General features: G+C 38.5%; 1 pseudogene; it reads left to right on the top strand.

The window, feature by feature from the left end:
- The first annotated feature begins 999 nt into the window (after positions 1-999).
- LOC114645492 (uncharacterized) overlaps positions 1,000-22,321 on the top strand; it is a 46,485-nt pseudogene continuing 25,163 nt past the window's right edge.

Below are 22,321 nucleotides of genomic sequence, written 5' to 3'. Positions count from 1 at the left end.
GGTCCAAACTGTTACATATTACAGATAATTTTAATCGCAAAAGATGTCTGTCATAACAAATTTGACAAATGTGAGGAAACCACATCAGCCCTATTTGTTTAGCTAATGGCTAGAATGTCAATACCATTATTCTTCCTCCACTAAACTTTAAATTAGACACTGTGCAGATTGAAAACGTTTTCCTGGTATCCATCAAACCCAGATTTGCCATCAAACTACCAGTTAGTGAAACATAAATCATTACTCCAGATAACATGTTTCTACTTCTCCAGAGTCCAATGACATCATACTTTACACCAGTGTTTCCCAAACTCGGTCCTGGTGAACCCCTGTGGCTGCAGGTTTTTGTTCCAACCGGATTCCTAATCAATGACAATACCTGATAGCACTGATCTCATTTAATTAGCTGGTATTTTTTTTTTCTTTTATTCAACATTCAGAAAAGCATAGCAGCATGATTTTTACATTTATAAGACATTTAGAAATATTTCTGCTTTTGCTATAGATTTAAATGCTTAACTCTCTTTTGTTGATTTCATTATACTTTGCTCTTTCTCTGTGCAGTTTTTCCCCCTTTGTTGTACCTTAATAATGACAATTTAAGAGCAGAGCAGACACGCAGGCAAACAACACTAAATAATCAAAGGCTGCAAGTACTTTAGCAACTGACCCACTAATGAGTAAATAATGGATTAATTAAACAATAAGAAGACCTAGAAAAGTAGAATGAAAATCAAGATGAAAATATTGTTAAAAAGAAAAAAAATACATTATTCCTATATAACTGCTTGGTACATTTTAATTATTATTTTTTTTTTTAGCAAACTTAATTTTCTAATTTCTATATTGTTCCCTAAACACAGAACTTGGGAAATATCAGTTCACTTAATTAGCCCAGGAGTTCAATTAAAAACAGAAGCTGGTTGGAACAAAAACCCGCAGCCACAGGGGTTCACCAGGACCGAGTTTGGGAAACACTGCTTTACACCATTCCAACTGATGCCTGGTAGTGATCTTAGGTACAGCTTGGCCATAGAAAATGAAAGGCCCAGTGAGTATTACAACAAGGAGGAGCATCCCACTCTGAAGAGGGAGATCTTAGCCAGTCTGTCATACCCAGTGCTGTCAGGAATGGTGATTTGACCCAAGTGCCCAGCATGAGGTCTTTAATCTGTGGAGTAAGCTTAGCCACTGGTTGTGCCTGGGGTAGAACACCGCTGAGAAGGTTGTGGAAATGGTTGCAGCAGACTTCTCGGTCCACTCTCTCCCAGAACACCTATTCTGTCTAATTCACACACGGACCTGGCTGGACATGGAGAGATTGGTGGAGAACATAGAATATCACTACATCATCATTCAGATAGAGAAGTTTCAAGTATGACAGTGTGCCCAGACTGTCAGAGCACAGAGGCCAAAATCCAACCCAAATGATGTGGAGCCACTGCCCCAGAGAAGGGATTGCTCCCTGGCACCCCTCTGCTGTTACCATTGCGGTGAAGTGTTGCATGGAATATGGTGTCACACACGTGCGCATGGGAGGCAGCTAAAGGACTCAAATAGTGACAATTCCATGTCTGACCAGGGGGTGGCATCCATTCTTGTGACAACGCATAGGCACATTGGAGCATATACTGTTGTGTGGCTATGCAAAGCTCTCTTACTGTTCTTTTTTCATGCAAAGCTCGGTTGAACAGTCCTTGTCTTACATGTCTCCAGCAGCAACACCGCTATATCATATAAAGAATTTGTAGGAGGGTGGAAGCTCCTGGATATGTACACTGAACAACTTAATGTTAGGGACAGCCTTAGCCCCCAACAGAAGAGGGGATATAGAGCCACAATCGCCTTCATTGCAGGGGTTGTTGACCCCAAGTTGGACCAAATGACACTGATCACACATGACATTGTTACTTAACTAGGAGTCATAGTCAGAGAACATCTGTATCAGCTCTGGGAAGCCAAGAAGGCAGAGGTTGAGCTGGGAATGCAGTGCATGCTGGACTTCAGAGTTATTGAGGAGAGCCACAACTCCTGGTCCAGTCCTATAATTTTGGTCCTTAAGCCAAATAGGCAGGTGGTGCTTGAACAATAACTTCCATCGGCTTAACCACATCTCCCATTTAAACGTTAATCCCATGCTGAGGGTGGACAACCTCAGTGTCTTGTGGACAGACTGCTGTGGCCCCATAGTGCCTATAGTGTTGCCTATTTAGACAGCATAATCATATGTCTTAACACCTGGGAGGAACACCTACATCATGTCTTGGCCGTTCTATTCACCATCTGCAACACTGGCCCACAGATCATTCCAAAAAAATGGTATCTCAGGTTGACCGAGGCAAAAAGTTTAGGGTATGTGGTGGGAGGAGGACAAGTCAAAATACAGTGTTCCAAAGTTTCTTGCATTTGAGACCAACACCAGTCACAGACTAAACGTGATGTGCAAGCTTTCCTAGGTCTTGCAGGGTACTACTGAAGGATTGTACACTGGTTTCCCAAGAGGGTTGTGCCTGGAAACTGCTGGATTTGGAGATGTGCTTTACTTTATACAACTGTTAACAATGAGTGCAGCTTAAACACCTGAACTCAAAAATTTGGAGTGTTGTCCACATACTTTTAGTTGTATACTGTACATTGTGGCGGACCTTGCTTTTACCTTTAAAAATTTCCAAAGGGACCATGCAATTTCATTTTATTTCTTGATCTTTGTGGGTGGAAGAGAAATGTTAAACCTACCCAATGACTTATGTTCAGAAAGGACTGCCATAATGAAAATTGAGCTACTTAAAAATGTAACAATGTTATTATCATGTGTCTGCAGATGTTATATCTTAATTTTTAGATGTGGAGTGTTCCCTACATTAGGATCTGCTTAAAATTATTAATTAGTCAACTGACACATATTATTCATAAGACTTTTCTTTTTTGCGAGAATGTCTTTTGTATACACTGTAAAGTTTCAAATAGACACCTTCCCCAAAAGAGTGACCAGTACTTCAAATGAAGGCTAAACATATACAGTGTATAAAAAAATGAGAACACGTTAAAAAATGTATGCATGGTGTAAAATCCGGGTGCATTCAGAGATTTGGTTATCTGGCTTGCATATTTTTACAACTAAAATTACATGTATTAGTAGTGTACATAAAACATGTATTTAAATGCCATTTTACAATATTATGTGGCTGAAATTGCTTTCATAGACATTAAATCTAAAGTCAAATGAAAAAAAGATGTGTAATTGTTAGTTGTTGAATGTGGGGACTGTAAAGCTAATTTTAGTTCAAGTTTCTTAAATGTATATTTTTTCAAGAAACTACCTAATGGAGATTTAAAATCTGCGCTAAAGTCTCAAATTAAAATTGTTGGCTGAATATGAACATGATAGGCAGTGGATCATTGTGGTGTTCTGTTGATAAATGATAGTGTCAATGAAATATTGCATCTTTATAATCTTTAGATAATGTAGCCACACACTTTAAGTGACTATAATATAAAGTGTCACAGAGCAATCTTTTATACTATTCTACAAAAGTCAAGTTGCTTTTATTTGTTGCTATTACAGACATGAAAACCATGCTACTCACCTGCTTAGATTTCAAGGAGCAGAAGAAGAGATCTGCTCTGACTGAGGTTTATACAAGAGAACACACAGCTGTGGAGATGAGTACCAGATGGAACAGAGGCAGGAGCCAAACTGTTAGCATGTAACGAAACTTATTGCTGCATTCTGGTATACAATATTAAGAGATGGTGATGGATAAGTAAATAATATCATTAATATTGTATTGGATAAAAAATATCATTAATTCTGTATTGAATAAATATTATCCGTCATGATTAGGGCTAACTTTTAGGGTGTTATTGCTTTTCTGTATTGGACCCCTTTTTCCTGCTAGGGGCATGGTCTCTGGGGGCGTGATCTCCAGCGTTGTGACCTCAAGTTCATTGGCATGACGGGATAAAAGGTCAGCGATTGAACCAAGCTTTATCTGATCTGCAGATAACTTATTAAAAAAAAAAACACTCTCTTTGCTATTGATCTTTGTTTCTTGCCTGGTTTCCATTTTTATTGCCTGATTTTTGTCTTTGACTTTAATTCTTGTCTCTCGCCTGGGTTTCAGTCACTTCATTTATGTTTTATTTGTTTTGTTTTGCTTTTTGCAAGCATCTCCCAGTTTGTCTCTGAAAATTAGTTTTCCGCTTCCTGCCAAGCCAGAACAATATCATTATTAGCAAAGTAAATAAATAAATACACATCTAACATCATACATTCACAAGATGGTAACACTTGGCCATCCAACCCTGTCTACATTAGACCCTGTCTCATCCATTAATCTGTATACACCTGCAGGTGTTCCTCCCAACAGAATTTTACTCATCTCAGTGATTCACTGTTTTTGCTCTCTGGAGTGGCAGTCGAATAAAGCAAAAGAACAAAATCTGTTCTATCAAAATACACAGTGTATTTCACAAATCTCAATGAAAACTGAATTGTCATAAAAAATTTCCTTGAAGAATAAGTATGCCAAAATTTCAAAGAAATAAATCCACTGGGAGCAGAGTTGTTTCATGTGCACAGACCCACAGACTGATAGACAGCCATGGTTATGGAAAGTAGGTGCTTTTTGCGCTGTTGCCCCATGAAACCCAACAGACAGAAGCCAACACAGGTTTAAAAGCACTAAGAAATAATTTAATTTTCTTCTTCAAAGTGCCCCAAAACACCTCCACCACAATAAACAGGCAGTAACTATAATAATCATACAATTATCAATAATCACAATACAATTCTCCTCTCCTCCCAGCAGCTCTGTCACACTCCCTCCCAACTCCGGCTTGCTTGCTGGGTCTCCACCAGTCCTTTATATAGTCCTTGACCCGGAAGTGCTTCTCCTGTTCTGTTCACATGACTTGTCAGCACTTCCGGGTCAAATGGAGAATTACATTTTCTTTCAGCCAGGAAGTACTTCTGTTCTTTCGTCCCTGTGACTCGGGAGTACTATAGGCTATATAGGAAACAAAAATCCCTGCGTCTCCCTGCAGCGTCACATGGTGGCACCCACGGTACCCAGCAGGGCTGTGAAGCCAAACTCCATCTCCCATGATGCCCTGCGGGAATCCGGAGCACCTCTAAGCTGCAGGGAAAACTCCATCTAGCATCCTGGATGTGTCGGCTGGGTTGAGCTGCCAGCCGTCCATCACAACCTAAAAAAACAAATTTGGAGACATTCTGATTGAAATAAATATTGGTTATTCAGAATATGTTTTCATAGCTCTTTTAATGAATTCAACTGATACTGTATCTCGTATTTTGTGCAGAAAATATCTTTTTCGTTGTTTTCAGCAAATTCTTCAAAATTTTAAAAAGTACCGACATTTTTACTATACAATTTTACTACAGCTGAAAGGGCTAACTTAAACAATTTCTATTTTTTTCTATTCTGTTAATGAATGATTTTAATATGCTTACTAAAAACTTTACTGTTATGAGGACATTTTATTTTTTTCTTCCTTTTTCTTTTCCTTATTTGAATTTTTAGAAGCTCCAAAAAAAAAAAAAAGCAGTGTTGACAAAACACTTCCGTTTTCTAATTTTCTTGTGGTGTTATTATTTTTACCTGTTTTTCTGGTAAGATAGTACCCAGTTCATCTAACTGCCACATGAATGCTGCTGTGTTCAGATCTTCATTATGTATAAAAGTTATCAAGTGCTAACTTTTTCTTAATTTGCCAGATTATTAGCATCTCCTTTGAAAGTCCCCATTTTCTTTTACTTACCCTTTATACATTTCTGGTCACATAATGTGGTCAGCAATATCATCTCATTTATCCTGCATTTCTTCTGTATTGTCATTAAAATATTAATATCCAGCTGATAGCTGGAAAAGTCCAATTTCTAATTTTGATCTCAGTTTCTGCACTGCTTTTTTGACATTTTCTGTTGTGGGGTATAAAATAGGTTCAGTGTCTGCCTTCTCCAATTCTTGAATTATTAATGCCACTGAGATGCTATTGGGCTCTTTTTCTTTCCATCTTCCCCTCAGACATTCTGCATTCACTAAACTTAACACATCCCAAAATCAAATAACCCAGCTCAAGGATACCCCTAAAATCAATAACCCTGATCCCCAAAATCATAAAATCATCCCAGCTCACAGTGTCAAATGTTCTTGGACTCACCTTTCCTTAAAACATGTACAAATAAATTTTCAGAATAGCAGTATAGAATAGCAGCTAAAATAAAGTATGAGCAAAGTCCATTATGTCAAAATCAATGCACTCTCCTTCAGTCCAGTTCATTCATGTTCATTTCTGTTATATATCTAGAGGTTAGATTTGAATGCAAACATGATTTGGCAGAATAGTATTTCTAAAATTGGGTTACAAAATTATGGTCCCTGTCAGAAACAATAGTATTACAATATGGCCTTTTTAACGTTTAACCATTCTGTTGCTTTTCAAATATAATTTTGTATATTTTTAGTGAATGTTTTGTTTATTAATTAGATTATTCTCTTTTTGTATATATCAATATCAATTTTTGTGTTTTGTGTGTACTTTACATTGCAACTGAGGGACTGGCCTCAGCCTTTATACATTACTGTATATGAGCTGTGGAGTCCAATCCCTCGCTGGCAAATTGATCAGTGTATGCTCTTTTCTCAGTTCTTTCTTGGTTTTGTGATGTGTGAATATTTGTAAATATTTTTCTGCTTTTCTGATACTAGAATCTTCGCTTGTTGTTCTTTATTTAATTCCTGGGCTGTGGACTGCTTTTGTTGCTTCCATTTGGTTTTCTGAAATACCTTTTATTCCATCCTCAATTTTTGTTCTAATTTTGAATATTTTTTTAAATAATATTTTAAAACATAAAAAGAATTCATTGTCATTAGGTTAGTTGTTTGGAAGTTCCCCTATTTCCTAATCAGAATTTTGAACAGAATACAAAAGCCTTGCCTTTTTTTTCTTGGTCCCGTCTAGGCCATAAGCCTGCATCTTAAATTTTGGTAAAAGTCTATTTTGACTCATAGGCATTAGTTGGAGTCAGTGTTAATTTTGTTGATAAAAACTATTACGAAAAATACTCGTCAACAACATTATTCTGTGAAAACAAAACAAAAACTAAATAGCTGAGTTACACTTTTTGTCTAGCAGTGTGTCAGTTTTTTCTAATCATGGGTTGTTTTAAGATTGTTGAATTTACAAAAGACAGTTTTCCCTGTTTATTTTCATCTAGACTCTTTTCTAAAAAATATATGGGTCAAAAGGGTTGTATGATGTTGACATTCCCTTAAGGAATCTTGTTCCTTTCTTTCAGCATCCTAAACATTTTCAAACACCCTTTTAATGAATTTCTTGTTTGCAAATTTGCATGTGAAACAAACTTTAGCATCAACTTTGCAAAACACATTGCAAAAGGAATAGCTGTTGTTTCACTCATCATTACCTATTATTTTTTGATGTTGCAGTGTTCATAGCCAAGAGAGCACAATTTCGGCAATTGGACAAAGACAGTGGTAGCCTACTCCATGTTGGTCAAACATGCTGATAGGAATTTCATTGCACTGTGTACATATGACAATAATACCTGCATATCTCTACTAAGTGCAACAGAGATTAGGGCACAATGAAACAGAATGAAACATGATTTTTTTTTGTGCATGCCAAGTTGCTGTTTAGAAAATCATAGAAAGAGAATGACTGAGGACAGAATTAGCAACTTTTTCTTGATGGTAGACATTTATTGAAGTCCATTTTTGATGAGACACTAATAATTTTAGGCTTTGATGCCAATACAGCATCATGATTTTCAGAAATTTTAAATAATTTTTTAACAAATTAACTTTCAGTCATCCTTACAACATTTTCAAATACCCACCTCTCTTCTGTAATAATACGGAGACCTGCAATGATATCTGTGAACATCAATTCCCCCTACTGTAGAGGCTTTTCATGGTCCGTAGAATAAATTATTCTATAAGCAAAATGATTTATCAATGCATGATTAAACATCTATTTGTGAAACCACACTAAACCAGGTAAGAAGAAGTAGTATTCATGATTGTCACCCAGAAATGAGTTGCAGCAATTATGGAATCCAATCATACACAAAAAGAACAAACTCTTCACTAATGACAGCAGAAAAGTTGATAATTAATATAGAGATAGTGTAGATGATGAATGGGACACTTGCCTTTCAGCCAGCATTGACAAAGAAACATTGCATTGACAAACATTTTAAAAAACACATAAATATTTGATGTCTTACCTTAGCCAATTATACAAATAGACCTTGGCAATACTAGTCTGCAATAAAATCAAGAGATGGTAAATGCTGCAATAACCCAATGGGCATAGCACTGTGTACTTTATTACAGAAAGAGGTCTTGCAGGGTTATTCATAATATCTAACATCCCTTGTTAATGATTGCCCCTAGAAATGCTTTTTGATGAGCTTCTTTATAATTTTTATTTCAACATGATCTGAAATCGGAGAATTATTAGCCTATTTCAAGACTTTGTGACAAAAGGAATTAGGAACAACCCTAACCCCTTCAGAACTTTTTGTAGCATTAGGGTTGGACTATATTTTGTCAAACAAATCAACAACTAGACTCACATTAAGAAAACCCATATGTTCTTCTGAAGGAATGGCAGTCTAAGGTGCTACATTCAAATCACCTAATTTGAATTACCTGCATAAGGTGTCAACATTTGGTTTCTGTCTTCTGCAGCTCCCAATCTCCTTGTCCTCCTTCTAATCTATACGAGACAACAAAATTAGAATGACTAATGCATAAGGAATCAAAATATACAAGATAATGACACCTTCAGAAAAAGGAAAAGATGGTGCAATTAAAAACAAATAAATAAATAAAATCAAAACTTCAAAAGTACAATACTGCAAGAAAAACTAAGAGAATTGCAACATTCAGAGAACTGAGATACAACCTCGCAGTACTTTTATGTTCTCTTCAATGTTGCTAAACTCCACCATTGCCAGTCCCAAGCCCGGATGAAAAAGGAGGAGGGTTGGGCATTGGGCTAGCGACTCTACCCCATAAAACTCTAACTGCTATAGAAACGCCAAAAAGAGAAACAGAGACTAACTTCCTGGCAAATGAAGGATCTCCGACAACTCTGAGACACATGACGCTAGAGGGAGAAAGCCGGAAGGAAGCAACCTTCTTTCAACCAGGAAAACCTTTATCGGCACATGGAATGTCAGGACCATGTACGAGACAGGAAAGATGGCACAGGTAGCTGCCGAGATGAAAAAGAACAACCTGATCATGTTGGGCATCAGTGAAACCAGATGGACACAAGTTGGACAGAGAAAACTGAAGACAGGAGAACTGTTGCTGTACTCTGAGCATGAAGAGAGTAATGCAACCCATACGCAGGGAGTAGGCCTCATGTTGTCCAAACAAGCACAGAAGGCATTGATTGGATGGGAGGCACACGGCCCCAGAATCGTCACAGCATCCTTCAGAACCAAACACAAGAAGATAAAACTCAACGTCATCCAGAGTTATGCTCCAACTAATGACTCTGATGGAAAAGAAAAGGACCAGTTCTACAACAGACTGCAGAAAATCGTACAGCCATTTCGAGCCAGAGACATTGTCATCCTTATGGGAGACTTCAACGCCAAGATTGGACCCGACAATACAGGATATGAACAAATCATGGGGATCCACGGGCTGGGAGTGATGAACGATAATGGAGAGAGATTTACAGAACTGTGTGCGCTCAATAACCTGGTCATCGGAGACAGCATCTTCCCTCACAAGAGGATCCACAAAAACACCTGGATATCACCAGATAGCTTGACAGAGAACCAGATTGACTACATCTGCATTAGCAAGAAGTTCAGAAGATCCCTTAAGGACGTTAGAGTTAGAAGAGGAGCAGATGTGGCTTCCGACCACCACCTAGTAGTAGCCAGCATGCAGCTGAAGTTGAAAAAGAACTGGAAGGAAACAACACAGTGTAGAGTGAAGTACGATGTCAGCCGTCTAAAAATCTCTAGCATCAGGGAAGAGTTTCGACTTCAGTTGAAGAATAAGTTTGAGGTTCTATAAGAATGGCACAAGGAAGAGGAAGGAAGTAGGGTGCAGATCAGCTGGGAGGCAGTAAAAGAGACACTGAGAATAGCCTGTCAAGAAGTGGTCAGAACGAAGAAACAACATCACAAAGAGTGGATCACAGCTGTGACCTTGGGAAGGATAGAAGAGAGGAAACAGAAGAAAGTGGCAGTCAATAACAGCAGGACTAGGGCATCAAAAGCCAAGGCCCAAGAGGAATACGCAGAAGCCCATAGAACAGTGAAGAAGAGCATTAGGAAGGACAAGAAAGACTACATAGATGGACTGGCAGCTGAAGCAGAACAGGCAGTGTACAACGGCAACATGAAACAGTTGTATGACACAACTAAGAAACTATCTGGGAAATACAACAGGCCAGAGCGATCCGTCAAAGACAAGGAGGGAAAGGCCATCACAGGACTAGAACAGCAGATGAATAGATGGTCTGAACATTTTGAGGAACTTCTGAATAGACCAGTACTACCAAACCCTCCAAACATCAACCCAGCCAACGAAGATCTCCCCATTAACTGCAGTAAGCCGACCAGAGAAGAGATCAGGAAGGCCATCGCCCTGATGAAGAACGGGAAGGCAGCTGGACCTGATGACATACCAGCAAAAGCCCTAAAAGCAGACCTGGAAGCATCGGTGGAGATGCTGTACCCCCTTTTCGAGAAGATCTGGGAGGAGGAAGAGATACAGACTGGAAGGATGGTTACCTAGTCAAGCTTCCAAAAAAAGGGGACCTAAGTAATTGTAACAACTACAGAGGCATCATACTCCTGTCAGTGCCAGGCAAGGTCTTCAACCGGATCCTCCTAGAGCGGATGAAGGACGTCGTCGATCCACAATTACGAGATGAGCAAGCAGGTTTCAGGCAGAATCGATAATGCACAGACCAGACTGCAATGCTACGTATCATAGTCGAGCAGTCCTTGGAGTGGAATAGACCATTGTACATCAACTTTGTCGACTACGAGAAGGCGTTTGACAGTGTGGATTGAGGGACCCTGTGGAAGCTCCTCCGGCACTATGGCATCCCAGCCAAGGTGGTCAACCTGATCAAGAGCTCATACGAGGGAATAACCTGCAGAGTGATCCATGGAGGGCAGCTCACCAACAGTTTCCAAGTGAAGACGGGAGTCCGACAGGGATGGGATCATGAAGACATCCACTAGTGAACGCAGGAATGAAATCCAGTGGACCTTGTGGAGCCTATTGGAAGACTTAGAGTTTGCCGACGATCTTGCACTTCTTTCCCACAGTCAGCAGCAGATACAAGAAAAGACAAATGTGTTGGCAGCCACATCATCACAGGTTGGACTCAACATACACATGGAGAAGACAAAGATTATTAAGATCAACTCCAGCAGCAACAACCCAGTCACCTTAAATGGAAGTTCCCTGGAGGAGATACAGTCCTTCACCTACCTGGGCAGCATCATCGACCAGCAGGGTGGAACAGATACAGACGTCAAGGCAAGGATCAGCAAAGCAAGAGCCGCCTTTATACAGCTCAAGAACATCTGGGCTTCCAGAGAACTGACCTTGACCACCAAGATCCATCTGTTCAACACAAATGTGAAGTCAGTACTGTTGTACAGGGCCGAAACCTGGAGGACAACCAATAACACCACCCGAAGAATCCAGACTTTCATCAACACCTGTCTCAGAAAGATCCTCCACATTCGCAGGCCAGACACCATCAGTAACACTAATCTATGGGAAAGGACCTGCCAACATTCAGTAGAAGCACAAATCCGGAAGAGAAGATGGGGAAGGATAGGGCACACCCTACACAAACCGCAAACCAGCATCACCAGACAGGCTCTCAGATGGAACCCCCAAGGAAAGCGGAAGAGAGGCCGTCCAAGAAACACCTGGTGATGCGACCTCGAGGCAGACATCACAAGGATGGGCTACACCTGGAGTCAACTAGAAAGAATGGCTCAGGACAGAAACCTGTGGAGATCTACCTTTGGCGGCCTATACCCCAGAAGGGGTGGAGGGCATAAGTAAGTAAGTAGTCAATGTTGCTAGAACTGGAGCTTAGTTGCTTTGGCAATGGTGTTAAAATACAAGCTGGCTGGGTCAATTCTACTTCTGACTTTCTCTTTGAAAGCACCTTAAAATGATTTTGACTGCTGAAAAGTTAGAATATTATATAAAGGGTTGTAAGAAGGAAGATGAGTAAAGTACTCTTGGATTTTCAGACTGAAGTGGCAATCTATATTTAAAAGAGAAAAATCAGTCTGTGTATCCCACTTACTGGGCATTAAAAAAAAAAAGTAAAAACCTTGGAAATTGCTGTTAGCAACTACATAGCAACCATCAGACTAGGGGTCCCATAAACCAAAACTGAAATAAATAATATCTTAATTATATTTGCAAAGCATAAAATGATGTCAAAAAATTAAAGGTTTCAAAGTATTTGTGGCAAACGCCCCTAACATCATGACACATAGCTCACCTTTATTGTCTGTTTGAGTCCAACAATTGACATTTCAGCATCTCTCTTTACCTGAGTGTTTATAACATAAACAGCCTCTTTTTAGAATATATAGTATGACTATAAAGATGATCTCTGATTTTTGGCTCAGGGTTCTCTGATACAAGTTGCATATATTAGCAACCTTGTGTTCAAACATGATATTTGGTATTGACAATCCATGATCAGCACACAAGTACAATAACAATTTGCCATTCAGATCATACAAGCCATTCCTCTCAATTATGCTCCTCCGATTATCTCAGTCATTCTGCACATGAGTGATGAAGTCTTGCAAGACAACTACAACGTCAGTAGGTAGTATTCTTTTGAGTAATGAAACTAATGTTTCTAAGAAAACCTTAATATTCTGATTAGTTGTTAAATGCTTGTACAAATGCTATCAGCAGTTATTGTTTTCCTCTCTGTAACTTTAAGTCAAATTCAGAAAACCCCATTATACATCAGAAAGAACTTCAACTGTATGGCACGTAACCATGTTATTATAAGAATCCCCACACCTTCCAAGCATTTTACTTTCCTGTCATCCAAGTGATATAGCACCTGACTCTCACATTCAATTTGTGAGCAGTGAACCCACATGGAGGCTACAAACAGAGCTGCATTGGTCCAAGTATTACAGTTTTCCTAGACGTTCTCTTAGATTTTTTGCATCTACTGTGGTGTTCTCTGTTATGATGTTGTCTTGCTTTTGTTATAATTTGACTGATCTTTAGGATACTCTGAACATATCAGAAGCCCAATATAAAGGGCTATGATGAAAACTTGGAATTAACTAGAAGAATGACATTATCGGCATAGGTTACTGAAATGAGGTTCCTTTACAGGGATGTAGAAATCATGAATGAAGGATGATCTTGATAATCCAGGAAGACAAGTAGAGCTACTTAAAGTGGTTTAGGTATTTTGTGAAGTTTCCCTCTAGAGATGTAAAGACTATAGGCTATTGGAAGGATGCACAGGATGAGACCCAGCACATGTTGGACATATTGAATCTCTCAGTTGGCCTGCACACCTGGGAATACATTAGGAGGAGGTGAAAACTGTTCCTGAAGATATGGAAGTTAGGTCTGCCCTGCCCAGCTTGTTAAAGCTGCAGCACTTACCAGGAAAAGCTATAAATAAAATGAGATGAGATTAGATAAGATACGCCAAAACATGTGCAAATAATTAGCCGATCCTCACAAAGTGATTCCATATGTATATAAAATTAGAAACTTTCTGAGGTTGCTCTTAAAAAATTTGCAACAGTCTTAGGAAATACTTGCTGTTTATAGTCTTGGAAAGGTCAGAAAATTATTTTCAAACAACATGAAGTCTATCATTCCACGGTAACAAAGCTAATACAAAGTGATTCATTTGCAAGATAACATGATATAATGGTATTTGAAGTCTCTAGTAACAGTTTTTCTTTTTTGCTATGGTAACCCAATAATATGTGAGTCCAATGTCAAGAAAAAATGAATAAAAAATAAATAAGAATAGCTTTCATGGAAAGAATAAACAGGAAGAAACAACTTCTCTTCAAGAAGAATTTTGATGGATGTTTTTATCTGTAATACAGTAATCCCTCCTCCATCGCGGGGGTTGCGTTCCAGAGCCACCCGCGAAATAGGAAAATCCGCGAAGTAGAAACCATATGTTTATATGGTTATTTTTAGAATGTCATGCTTGGGTCACAGATTTGCGCAGAAACACAGGAGGTTGTAGAGAGACAGGAACGTTATTCAAACACTGCAAACAAACATTTGTCTCTTTTTCAAAAGTTTAAACTGTGCTCCATGACAAGACAGAGATGACAGTTCTGTCTCACAATTAAAAGAATGCAAACATATCTTCCTTTTCAAAGGAGTGCAAAGCAAGCAGTCAAAAAAAAAATCAATAGGGCTTTTTGGCTTTTAAGTATGCGAAGCACCGCCGGTACAAAGCTGTTGAAGGCGGCAGCTCACACCCCCTCTGTCAGGAGCAGGAAGAGAGATAGAGAGAGACAGATAAAAAAAATCAATACGTGCCCTTTGAGCTTTTAAGTATGTGAAGCTCCGTGCAGCATGTCCTTCAGGAAGCAGCTGCACACAGCCCCCCTGCTCACACCCCCCTACGTCAGCGCGAGAGAGAGAGAGAGAGAGAGAAAGTAAGCTGGATAGCTTCTCAGCCATCTGCCAATAGCGTCCCTTGTATGAAATCAACTGGGCAAACCAACTGAGGAAGCATGTACCAGAAATTAAAAGACCTATTGTCCGCAGAAACCCGCGAAGCAGCGAAAAATCCGCGATATATATTTAAATATGCTTACATATAAAATCCGCGATGGAGTGAAGCCGCGAAAGGCGAAGCGCGATATAGCGAGGGATCACTGTACATCCCCTTAAATACAGGAATGCACCTTTGAATGGGTCTTTCAGGCCCAGGGGTCCAAAAGCCAGGAGGGGCTCAAAAAATTAAACCACCTGAGCTTCAGAAGATGAACACATATGCTGTTTAAAAGATTTTGGACATCCTGGATAATATTTCAATTCCAGGGGCCTCTTAGGGCCACTGAGAAACATAAACACCCTGAACCACACAGTGCATTTCCCTCTTTGTAAATGTACAGATGTCTTTGATTTGCCCTTTATCTTTTATATGCCCCCTCACCTAATTGCTGTTTTCTCCTCCTGGTCTCAGTGTATAAGAGAAAAGCACAAAACTGACAAAACATGATGCATCATAAAATATTGTAGTACTACATTATTACACACCTAGTGGTATTAAGCATTGCCTTAATAAGTTATGCTTAGGTGGTGAAATGTGTATTTTATTTGGTCTCATGTTTAGCACTGATTTGATCAAATATGTTTTAGAGTGGTCATAACACATACTTTTAGGGACATATTTTCATCTCCTTACTTTCAGAGGATTTCCCTCAAATGCATGAGGTCTCACAGTGCCTGTTTTTACATATCAGGGTCTATACATACATTTTCCTTAAGAAAATTCACAAAAATAGATAAACTGCTGTTGAAGATTGAGAAATGGACTGTGGCTAGGAAGCAGACACTGTCACTGCCACCATCAGATAAAGAACAGTAGACATGAGATAGATATTCAGTTCTCCTTCTGTGACTATTGGGCTTTAAAATCTTCAAGAGAGAAAACTCAAGAGAAATGTAATACGTGGATGCCAGTCAAAAATGTAAAACTTCATTAATAATATCTTTTCTACTCTTCATTTACTGGTAATTTATTTGTATGCATTTATGGCAAATATGTTCCTAGATCATCCAAGTAAAGAAGGCAGAAGTTTTGAAAATCACTAAAACAGAGTAGCAACATGTTGATTAGCACATGTAAGTAAGAATTTCTTTAGATTCTGTATACGTGACAATAATGACCGTATAAACCTGTAAACCTTCAAACTGATTATTTGACAGTGACAAAATTATGACAAGCCACCTGCTTTTACATATAATACAGTTTTAAACATCTTCTAATTATAAAGCGGTGAAGGAAAGGCCAATGGAAATAATTTTTGATTTTTTCTTGCAATATCCAGACCCTCCTTAAATATCGAGCACCAGTTCTTTCTGAAGGCTTCAGCAATTGAAGGAGAGAAATCAAAAAGCTAAAAATAAAAAATAAAAAATTAACAAGCATTAGTATTCTGGGCTGCAGATATAAGCAACAATATATCATTGAGCCACCATAAAGTGCAAGCAAAACACAAGTTAAGAAAGAAAAAACTTCTAAAAGACAAAGAGGTTCTGCAGAATGTATCATCAGTCTCTTCATTTTTTAATGTGTTAGTGAGAACAGTTAAAGTTAGTCAAAAAACAAGCTAATGTTAGCATCAATGCAAAACCTTTATTTGCAAACACTGATGATGAGCAACAGGACCAAAGTCAACCTCAAGCATCTTCACCACCAGCCACAAAGTTACAGGGAGAGTAGGATAATGACAGTTCTTGGTGTGAGAACACAACTGATCCAGCATTTTGAAGATATAGTGACAAAGTGACATACTGACAAAGTGACAAGGTGAAATGTATTCTTATTGGGAAAGTAGAGCAAGAATTTTACAATCGGTGGTTTGACTACTCAGCATCACTGGGAGACATAGGTCTTGGTGGCAAGTGCGGAGTCTTCAGAATGTTATGAATTAGAGCCTCCATGAATGCTAAAAGGGTGTGAGGCCTCAATAATGCTCAACAAAGGCCTCACTGGGCAGGCCAGGCCTTCACTACCTGTTTGGAATAAACCTCCCCCTGTTGAGCCTGCCTCAAGCTTTGAAGGCCTTAAAAGGATTTTGGTCCCAAAATAACCTTGAATGTCTCAAAATATCACAAAAACCCCACAAGAGGAAGGCAACCATAAACCTTAACTTGTGCAAATGAAAGAATCTTTATAAAAAATTATTTCCTTGCAAATCATTCGAAGAATTTACAACAAAAGCACTACAGAGCTAAAGGTGGTATTAAGGGGTTGCCTAAAAGCAATTCAAAGGTAAAAAAGACCCTATAAGCAAATCCAATAACAGAACACAAAGGCAGAGCAAAAATTCAGAAAGTCACAAATGACTCCCATTGAAGAACCTGTCCCCACAGACTTTAAAGGGCTGGGGGCAATTCCTAAATTTATAGATGGACAGGTGGTCCTGTCTTTTGGGGAATCACCCACAAAACACAAAGAACGCAACAGAATAAATATAGTACTTCCACACAGGAACAAAATTACAAAAAACTAAAATGCTATAAACATAAAGTAAATAAATATTAAAAATACTTTTAAATTGAACATAAAAGATAGAAAAGAATCATATACAGGAAATACATAACATGAACTGTTAGACACATAACATAAAGATTACAATAGGCAAGCTTTCGAGGCAACTCTAAACTCATTTTGCTTAGATGTGTCTATATTTTGGTTCTGGTTGGCTTCTGGGGTTCAGGGAGTGGTGCCCTAAAGTCATGTTATGCCCAGCAGCCTGTTAATTTGGGATCTGTTCCTTCTTAAATCAAAGTAAATTTCATCTCCTATAGTTTGACAAAAGGGGAGAAATTCTTTAGTATGTGCCTGGCAGTGGAATCACATGGGGGCAGTGCAGGCTGTTGTCACCCAAATCACTGTCTATAAAATTTTTGTGCAGTTCTTTGGGCTAAAATCACCAACGGGGACCTTTGTTGTTTGATGGAACAATTGAGTGTCTGTAGGCTGAAATTAGCAAGGAGGACTGCTCAGTAAAACTATTGAGGGTATAGTGGGAATTTCCATGCTGCATTAATTGTGTTGGTGTCCACAAGCTGCATTCTTTAAAGTGTGAACGACTGTCTGTTAACAAGTTCTGTTCATCAATTTACCCAGGGGCCTGTAGGGATCTTAAGGAAAAGAGTGCAAATGTATTACCAGTGACCTCCAGAGAACATCTATCTCTCAGTCAGCACAATAAGCAAAAGTCAAGGAAGAAATACACATTTGAATTGAAAAGTTCTTAATTACTTTTAGAAAAGAGATCCAAATAATCAAAAACAGAGAGTCTCCACATTCCCATTTTATTATTCTAATTACAAAATATTGTTCAGGTATGTGCACATTTTTGTTTATATTTCAGTCTCACATTTTTTAAATCATTTGTAAAAGTGACAGATATTTTACTATGTCTAAGGCTAACAAGTAAATCATACAAATATGTATATATTTTTTCTACATAAAGTCATTTAATTATTTTAAAAGCTATATTGATCAGCAGAAATTATTTTGAAATATATCTGTTAAGCGTATTTCTTCATCACGTTATTTTAAAGTGAAAAAAGTTTCTTCATACATATCCCTGTTATGTTTTTGTTAAAATATTATTTTTGCTACTAATTACATTAAAATATACATTTTTAAACTAGACTTTGGAACTTTAACAAAGTGTTCAGAATGTTTCATTAGAATGTCAAATTATACGAATAAAATAAACCTTCCATCATCTATGTAGTCATGCAAACATTCTATTCTATTTCACATTCAAAATATATAAATTACTTATAACAGAATGAGTGGACAGGGAAAAATCAATATATGCAACACAAATATCTTATGATTCAGTCTATTTGTACTTAAAATGCCTTTAGGGTAGTTAATGTATCACACTATTGCATTTTAAGAATGGAGGTTCTGCTCCTTTTTTTTTTAATTAAACTTATTATAATAAAAGTCTAGTGTATAAGTATATATTTCATCTATGCTTAACAACGTTGATTTCTTTACCCATAACATCCATTAATAGCTTTTTTATGCATGCCGTGTCATTGATATCTTGAGGTTTTCTTTGCATTTTTTCAGAATATTGATTATGTTGAAAAAACAAAGAAAGAAAATTGGCTTGCATTATTTATACACTACTCTTATTGCTGGAGTACTTCTCAGTAAGGAACAATGCCAGGACAGGACGCCAGTCCATTACAGATTGAGCACACACACTAAAGACCAAACAAGCACCTGGAGAACACACACAGGCACAGGGAAAACATGCAAGGTCAACACAGAAAATATTCAAACTTAAACTTTAATTTTCTTAATGCAAGGCAGCAGTGCTATTCACTGCACATATACGTACCACCTTTCCTTTCAAATGTTTCAAACATGTTAGGCCATTTGCTAAATTACCCAACAACTTATTTATGTAAATAATCATATCTCTACTTAATATTGCAATTTTTCTCACTTCCACACCATTATCAAATTTATTAACTAAAAATCCCAAACTATGCCACTACCTACCAAAATACAAACTCATTTCCCACAATTATAAACACTATTCCCCTATTTTGACACATGATTAAGAGTTGTTTCACTTTTTCTGGAAAACTCTACTCACAAATCCCTTCATGTATCATTGGCTTCATTATGTGCTAATTTGCAAAGCACTGGCTTCAATATCATTAACTCAAGTCAGTACAACTCTAATACATTTAGCACACAATTCCCAAGGTGCAAACACTACGAGTCAAAATTGTTGGTCATAGCCTTAGAATAGATAGATAACAGGGCCATGGGTCAGTTCACTTATTTTGGAAAAATGGATCAACCACCACAGAAAGAAAGAGGAACAAGACACAGAAGGGGAGGTGGAAGAGGGCGAGGAAAAATAAGAGCAAGAGTAAGGAGATTTTAAAACTCTTGTTGATCATGTCCTTGTTCTTGGGATGTTCATGGCAAATGAAGGAGGTCAAAGAGTGCAACCAAACCTGACAGCTTCATAGTAGCTTCAATAATATGAACCTTCAGAGAGGAAAATAGGCACTGTATGTCATTTATATACTGTTCTCTACTATAACTTTGGAGTACTGTACATTGTTACATACAAGACCTGCTTGTACTGTATTTGCTTGCTCTCTTGAACTGTATGCTGTCTGAAATGCACTGAATTAGTGGTCTATTTCACATAGTTACTGTATGTTCCTATTGTAAAATGTATGGTTTTACAATTAGTACTTTTTTCCAGAACTGAAAGAGGACCACCTGGTTGGGGCAGAAGAACCCTATTCTCTGAAGAGCAAGAAATGGTGATGATCAATATAGTTATAGTAAACAACACAATTTGCTTGTAGGAGATATAACAGAGGGTTATTGAGGACCAAGAAATCTTCTGAGGGATTGGTGCAATCCAATTGACCACATTCTTCAAAAGAACAGATTGACAATCGTGTTCCTTTCTAAAGGAATTCTGATGGAATTAAAAACCAATGCCTGGAATACGTGCAGGGGATTTTTCATGATGGCATCCATTTTACCACAATCCTCTGTTCCACAACAGCTTCCAGTGTGTCTAGGGTTTGCCCTGTGATGGAATAGGTTTTATGGATAAGTTTAAATTATCTTGATAAATGATTCACTCTGTGCCAATATCTTCTTGAATGCTGGTGACTTCAAACAAGGACTTACGCATTTTCCATTCCAGGGGCCTCATGTATAAACGGTGCGCACACACAAAAATGTTGCATACGAATGTTTCCACGCTCAAATTGCAATGTATAAAACCTAAACTTGGCATAAAACCACACACATTTTCATGGTAGCATAAAACCCTGGCATACGCAAGTTCTCCGCTCGGTTTTGGAAACTGTCCGCACCCAGCATCAAAGCAGTGGTTTTGTTCCAGCGTGGTTTCCCTTTCTTTTTTTAGACCCACATCCCTGACGTGGCTTTATCATATACACTGAAATTAACTGCATATTGTTTATTAGTTTAAGGCATCTGATTGAAATTAATTTGTAAAAATATAATGGTCCACGGAATAGCAAAACTATTCCAAATACCATAGCTGCTTTAGTGTTGTTACTCTCACTGCACCTTCTTCTTCTTCTTCTTTCAGCTGCTCCCATTAGGGGTTGCCACAGCGGATCATCTTTTTCCATATTACTCTCACTGCACCACTCAGAGTATTTATATCACTGTATCTGAGTGTGGAATCACAGCTCTACAGCAGCTGATCAGAAAGAGAATTATCGGTATACAGCATCAAGCACACGCTGCCTTAGCCATGCTGTCTATTGAACTGCTCTCATACGGCAAACGCTTCAGAGCCTTTCCTGTATGGACCTCATGGTTCAGAAACAGTTTCATCCCAAGAACTATAAAGGCACTCAATCAGTCCATCAAGTACTCCTCGTAGAACTGTTTGTACTTATAAATACAATTACCTCACTGTAAACTTGCGATACAGTTATAATATTGCACAACCTGAGCCACGTTATAAAGGGTGTATTTACATATGATGACGATACCATTTTTAAGATGAAATGCAGCAAAATATGTTTATTATATTACACAGATAAAACGTTAACTTTTTAAAACGTTAACAATGTATATTGTTAAAAATTAAACATGTGAGGACACGGTGTTGCAGCGCTAGCTAGTTCAGAGATTGTTCCTGCCTCGCACTGTACTCTTGCTGGGGCTGGTGCGACACTGGAAGGATAGATGGATAGAATAATTAAACATGTACTACGAAGATATTTCAATGTTCCTTAAACGTTTTGAAGAATCAGCATTCTCAGCTTACAGATGGCTTTACATCTATTACAGAGCTGATTGTGTGGCGATTGGGTATTTGGAGAAAGAAAAGGAAGGACAGAAATTGGGGGTTAGTACATTTGCAATAAATTATTTCATCGAAGGTCACTCACGGCGCAGCAAGCATCTTGCGGAAGGCAGGAACAACCTCTGGACAGGGCGCCAGTTCGTCACTATTCACTGCGCCACCGTGTTCCCATGTTTAATACATGCTTTAATTCCTATCATCATGAAAATGATATCAAATATACATCTCAGTATCTATATATATAATTCACTAAGCCAGAAGACAAGTAGCCAACCATGGAAAGCACGCCGGAAGGGGCGTGGATTCACTAAACGGCCGACAAGTAAGACGCCAATGGCGCACACAGGAAGGAGCCACGCCCACCAATTCTTAGACCATTGGATACGACGAAAAAATCACAGCCACGCCCACCAACTCGGACACGACGCCTCGAAAAACATGCCATCATTTCTGTTTGTCTGTGCCACAGTCCACTTGCAGCTCTGAGCCACGTTGACTTTTCATTAGTCAACCTCAGTGGAATCTTGGTTCACACAGAGGCAGCACCAGAGAGAGACAGAGGCACACACAGGCAGCGCGAGAGAGAGAGCCACGCGCACACACAGGCAGCGACAGAGGCACACACAGAGGCAGCGCCGGAGAGACAGAGACACA

The sequence above is a fragment of the Erpetoichthys calabaricus genome, chromosome 2 (genome assembly GCF_900747795.2).
Source record: "Erpetoichthys calabaricus chromosome 2, fErpCal1.3, whole genome shotgun sequence".
NCBI classification, from domain to species: domain Eukaryota; kingdom Metazoa; phylum Chordata; class Cladistia; order Polypteriformes; family Polypteridae; genus Erpetoichthys; species Erpetoichthys calabaricus.
The sequence above is the reverse complement of the archived record's forward strand: the minus strand, read 5'-3'. Positions and strand labels throughout refer to the sequence as shown.